Source organism: Corvus cornix, chromosome 2 (genome assembly GCF_000738735.6).
Source record: "Corvus cornix cornix isolate S_Up_H32 chromosome 2, ASM73873v5, whole genome shotgun sequence".
Lineage (NCBI taxonomy): Eukaryota > Metazoa > Chordata > Aves > Passeriformes > Corvidae > Corvus > Corvus cornix.
In genome coordinates, this window is record NC_046333.1 from 54,146,766 (window position 1) to 54,152,765 (window position 6,000).

The window sequence follows — 6,000 nt, forward strand, 5'->3', positions numbered from 1 at the left end:
AGCAGGGCAGGTGCGATGGTTCCCCCGCGGCTGCAGGGGGCGCTCCGGAGCGAGCTCGGGGAGCACGCAGCACTGGTGCCCTGGGATCCCAGGAAGGGATGGAACAAAGGCTTCACAAACCCCTGGGCAGCTGATCCCGGTGTCCGGCCAGACCCTCGGGAACAGCAGGCTGGAGCGGCAGGCTGGAAAGGCAGGGACGAGCACAAATCCCGGGTGGCAGACGAGGTGTATCCAAACGGAGAACCCCCCCGGGGGTCGGTGCAGGCAGGGCGAGCACGGCTACAACGCAGCGAAAGGCTCAAAGCAGCAGCAGGGCAGTGCGGCCACAGCCCGGCCTCCAGCAGGGCAGGGAAGGCGGCTTTGGGATCCCGGTGTTGCTTCCAGCAGAAAGAAAAGCGGCTGAAAAGAACCAGCAGCTCCTCTCTCTCCGAATGCCGAGACCGAACTGACCCCACACCCAGGTGAAACAAAAGAGTAGCCAGGCACACCCCACCTTCAGTGGGTAGCTCTTTGTTTTCTTAAAGTATCCAGCAATTTGTTGTCTTAATAATAGTATGGGGGAAAAAATTCCTTTAACAGAAAAAAAACCCTAGACCTCTTAAAACCCCAACAGTGAGGTACTCAGCTCTTGATGAAAGCAGTACCCTCTGTACAAAAAAAAAAGGCACTAATTTTTTTTGTGGAGAAGACCCTGAGATGGTAGGAGCAGATGACAGTCACACACAGTGATGATGATGCTGATGCATTTGGCAGAAGACAGGCCAGGAGGTGGGATAACTTGAAGGATCATGGGTTTATTACATTTTACACTTTGATTAGTATGCAGATGAAAAGTGCTATTCCCTGCAATTTGGCTTCCTGTTGTCACCCTTTCTTGATGTAGTTTCTTTAGCATTGCCTTTGTGTCTCTTCAACGTCAGGAGTGCAACTTGCTGCCACGGTCAATATGAACTCCAGAGGCATTGACAGTCTGCTTTGCTTCAGAAGGATTTATCATCCTCTGCTGCAAACCCTGGAAAAGCTCTTTTTGGGCTGCAAGTTGGGGTGGCCCAGGTGACCGCCAGCATCCTTTCCAGCCCAAAGTACTCCATGAATCTATGAATAAGACATTTAGCTCCCAACCAAGCAGGTGAGAGGTGGATACGCACTTGAGTGGCTGAAAGGCCATAGACTCTCTCAGGAAAGTGTGATGGATGATTTAATGAATCATTATGAGTGTGTGGGCTCTGCCTTCCAGTGGGTGAGATCTGTTTCACTCCAGCTTTGTCTCACATTATAAAGCAGGGAAAAAGTACTCTTCTGGAACTTTTTATTTATATTTCACAATAAAAGCTCTGACAGCTGGAATAAAGCCTTTCATGGATTTATTATTTTCAAAAGTACAGACTCAAACTCACAGACAAGTAGAAACTGTGGTAAAAGAAATAGAAGATTTGGACTTACAAGGAAAATAAGTGCTAAATCACAATGAAGTGGGAAGATGGTGGGCAGGTGGCATGGCTTTGAGCATCAAGGCTGACAGCCATTTCCCTCTGTCTGCTTTCTGCCTCAGCTGAGCACAACTCAAATTGAGTAGGAGGAAAGGCCTTAATGACACCATCATGTTTAGAGAGCAAGAAGCAAGGGTGGTCTCCCACTAACTGTTATTTTTCAGGATTCGAGGACTAGAAAGTCCTCATGATAAGTTGTTATACCCGGGCAAGTAATTTCTAAAGGCTGATAGAGCACTTGCCTCTGTTTCCGGTGCCAAAGGAGGGTTGAAGTGCTCATGAGATGTGGCTTCAAGCAAGACATCATCTGCTTGTGCTTTCAGAGCCTGGTTCTTTGTGTTCACCTGTCTCTCTTTCCCATAAATTACCGTGAGCTTCAGCTTTGCCACAGAGACGAGATGGTTACAGAGGCCTTTCAGATACCAAAGAAACTCTGAAGAAGGAAAAATGTTGTTACAGATAATATGTGTTGGAAATGCTAGGGAGGAAGGAACTGAATCATGGAGGAAGAAGTGGTATGTGCTGTGTGTGTTTTAAAGTACTTCTCCAATAAGAAAAAAGAAAGCAAAAGGAAGAAAAAGAAAAAAAAGAACCAGGCATAAGGCTTGTGAGCTCTCTGCTTTCCTGTGTTACTGTTATGCTAAGTGTCAGACTGTAATAATATGGATATTAGCGTGTTATACAATGGGCAAAATTTACTGGTGTCATAGGCAATGAAGATAAATGAGGGCAAGAAGGAAAATGCCACCTGGAGATCAACTCCCTTGTTATTGCTGGTATTATACATCTTTCCAGATTATCTTTTTAACTCTTCAATGCTGAAAATATTTGGGTTTTTTCACTTAGTGAAAGCTAAACTTCCTACATAATTCTAACATGTTAAAGATATAAAACTTTATCAAAGATGTTTTAAGAGAAGCCTTTTTTCTGTATTATTTGTTTTTCAAGATTTATGTATAGTAGTTTCAGCAGAATGCTGTGACTTAACAGTTACGTTGTAGCAAATAACTATGTCACGAAACTGCTGAAAAGATTGTCAGTGTTTCTCTCAGCCCCGATTCTCGAATGTCAGAAAATCCCTCTGTCCTTGACTCACTTCCTGCTAGGAGTTTCCCCAGTAATCTCTTCTGGGAATGGTGCCAGCATAGCTGGAGGGCAGCTGGGATGGCACATGTCCTGGAGCGCAGCAGAGGTGGTGTGCTGGCTGATCGCCACAGGCGATGCCCTTCTAACATTTTTATCACTGCACGCTTACACTAAGCCACTGCAATAAATGCGTGGCAAGACTCCCACCAGCCTGTCTGCAGATGAACGATCTGATTACTGAAAAAAAGTTCATTAGATCATTAGTCCCCCCAGCAAAAGGCTGTCTTAGTGAGTAGTTAAAGGGAGATTGCAAACCTCGCAGCACTCAGGCAGGAGAAGCCTATGCAACTGTCCTGACATCGTGCATTGCAGGGTCTTGATGATTCCCAAACCCCGTCCAGCATCAAATCCTCATAAAGCAGCTCATCTCATTCCTGCTTGGTGATTTAAGACAGAATTCAGAGGTGAATGTCTCAGCTCCAGGCAAGGCAAGGCAGTGACTCAGCAAGGGGACCAGACTACCTCCACTGCAGTTCATTATGTGGCTGAGAATCCAGAACAAGAGAGAAGATTATTTTATCAAATGGCTATCAGGGTTTTGCTTGTTCATAGTCTATTTCTGTGCTGAATGCTAAAAGCATTGGGGTTTTTTTTTGTTTAATTATTAAGCTCTTGAAAGAGATGCAGCTTCTCCTTAGCCAGTGCAGGGTGCCTGAAAAAATGAGATGGCTTTGAGGAATGAAAAGCCAAATGCAGTGAAGATGAATGTTTATAACAGATTATTTCACTAATCATAACAGGGCCCTTACATGTACCAAAGCTAGGCTTGATTCATTAACTTTCATTGTTACTGATGAAAGACTTTAATTTTTTCCAAATCTCACACACACTTATTAATTCTTAAATCAAATATACATTACGAATGAAAATGCATGTTCTGAGACTAATTAAACTAAAGTACAGTGTGTATTTCTCATTCTAGCAAACAAATACAGCAAGACCTTTGTGAATACTTTTCCTTGTAGGAGTCTGTGTTTCACTGTTGGTCTACAGTAATGAATATTTTGACACTGCTTTTTGAGATGCTTGGGTGTAATTACTTACTTGTCTCTGGATAAACATGGTTTATTTTTAAAAAGATTTCTGCTTGATTTTTTTTTTTTTTTTTTTTTTTTTTTTTTTTTTTTTTGCTTTAAGAGGAAGAATCTGAGAACTGTAAAACAGATATTTCTTCTGCATTTAGACTTTCCATCTTTCTCTTTGGAAAAATTGAGAAAAATGAAGGAGAGAAGATTCATTTAAAAATCAGATTTGAAACCAATGAGCCCAATGGATTTTACTAAGCATTTTTTCCTTATTTTTTAATGAAAACTTTACATTTTTAATGTTCTTTTAGTAAAATTAACCATAATGATCCAGTCTTACAAATTAGATGTCATCCAAGAGAAGGGGTATTTATAAATAACCCTTTTTTCCCCAAGTCTTTTACTAAAATATGGACATCATAGATATTCAAAATATTAACTACAAAATACTTTTTCTATCTCATACAGCATTCTCAAACCCAGAAATGCTATGCTATCATAAGAAAGTTCCTAATTAATGCTGATGTTATATTCAGGTTTGATTGCAAATTGCACTAGGGAGTATATTCTGATGATATTTCCAGATCCATTTCGATGACTCAAGAGGTCTGGATAAGATTTGAAAGAAACAGGTGGTCTTCTAAATGTTTCTTTTGTTCATCTCATTATTACTTAAAAATCACTTTATATGGGTAGATTGAATTGGCCAAATGTCCAGATACATTTCATTGCTGTTGTTGTGGGTATTGTTATTATTAACATTATGAACAATAAAAATAATAATATGGGAAATATCAACAGTAATAATGGCATCAACAAAGCAATTACACAAATATTATGGCTGGTTTTGCTGTCTCCTCCTGAATACCTTTCTGCCAGAAAACTTGGCTTGAAATAAAAAACCCTGAGATATCAAACTTAGATAAAATAATTATGGAAACAAGGTAAATTACTTATCACAGCAAAGTAAAGCAATGCTAAACTATATGGTAAATTTTTAATGAATGGAATTTTTAAATCAAGATTTTTTTCCTCCTAGACAATATTCTTTGGAACAGATGTTTAAACCAACTGACTAAAAATTTATTTACTTTTGGAAAAATACCTTTTGCTGAAAGCTAATAATTTTTTGCATGAACAGGTTGAATTTTTTGAAAATTCTCTCCAGGAACATAAAGAAGTTGAACATTCTGAAAAAGTTAAGTGTTTTGTTTAAAATAACAGGCCATTTTATACCTTCAGATTCTATGATTTTATAGCGCAGGACATAAATCAAAGTTGGAATTAATTTTTTTTGTCCTTTCAAAGGAAGGACTTAGTTTAGTTTCGCTACTGTTTGGTCAGCCCTTCATTTCACTGGGGTACATTTATTTTCTTACTTGCTTTTAGGAATGGAAATATTCCAAATCATGGCAGCGTTATGAAAGTAATGATCAGATTTCCATCCAGCTGTACTTTGGGACTTGCAATACAACTTCTTATACCAGGAATCACACTTAATAATCAATACAGAGAAAATTCAACAAAGTACCTGTAAGCATTTTGTACAATCAAGGGGAAAGAGTTGCTGATTTGTGATCAAAGGGGCTTTTATATATACTTAAAATTAGGCAACAGCCTAAGTAAAAAGTTTCATAAACACGTATTTGATGACTTGTCCATGAATTTTTCAGCTGCTGTTTATAATCAACATCAGACATTTAAGAAAGTAACTGACACAGTGCTTTCTTTTATACCAAATTTGCTCTTTTTGATATGTTCCCAAGAGAAACATCAAGGAACTTTCATAAAGACTAACATTTAACAACATTCATTGCAAATGATATCTTAATCAAAATTCTTTTTAGACAAAAGCTATCACCAAATGGTGCAAATTTTAAGGACAACTACCATCAGTGGAGCAAGTCCTGTTGGTCTCCATTTAATAAATATTCACTACTGAAGTGATTTGGTGTCCTTGACAATTTCCAGTTATATAAACAAGTCCTACAGAAATATTAATCATGCTCAAGTTGGTGTAAAATATGTGTGTGCTTTTTAATTTCTTTAGTGTTTAAAACATAGGTCCAGACTTAGAATCTTTACTCAACAGTAATTGCAAAACAGTGCTTTAACTTGCTAAATTTTCAGAATTAACCAAACCCATGGAGAGGAATCACATTACTTTTCTGGGTTTACTCATTCCAAGGAAAGTCTGATGCTTGTAGCAATACAGATGTAGAAGAGCAAAAAAGTATTTGCTGAATCCTCATAATGCCTGTCTTGTAAATGACGACAGTGCATCCACATAGGGTATTGCCTGCATGCTGACAGCTCTTTGTAACTCAAAGTCATTGAAG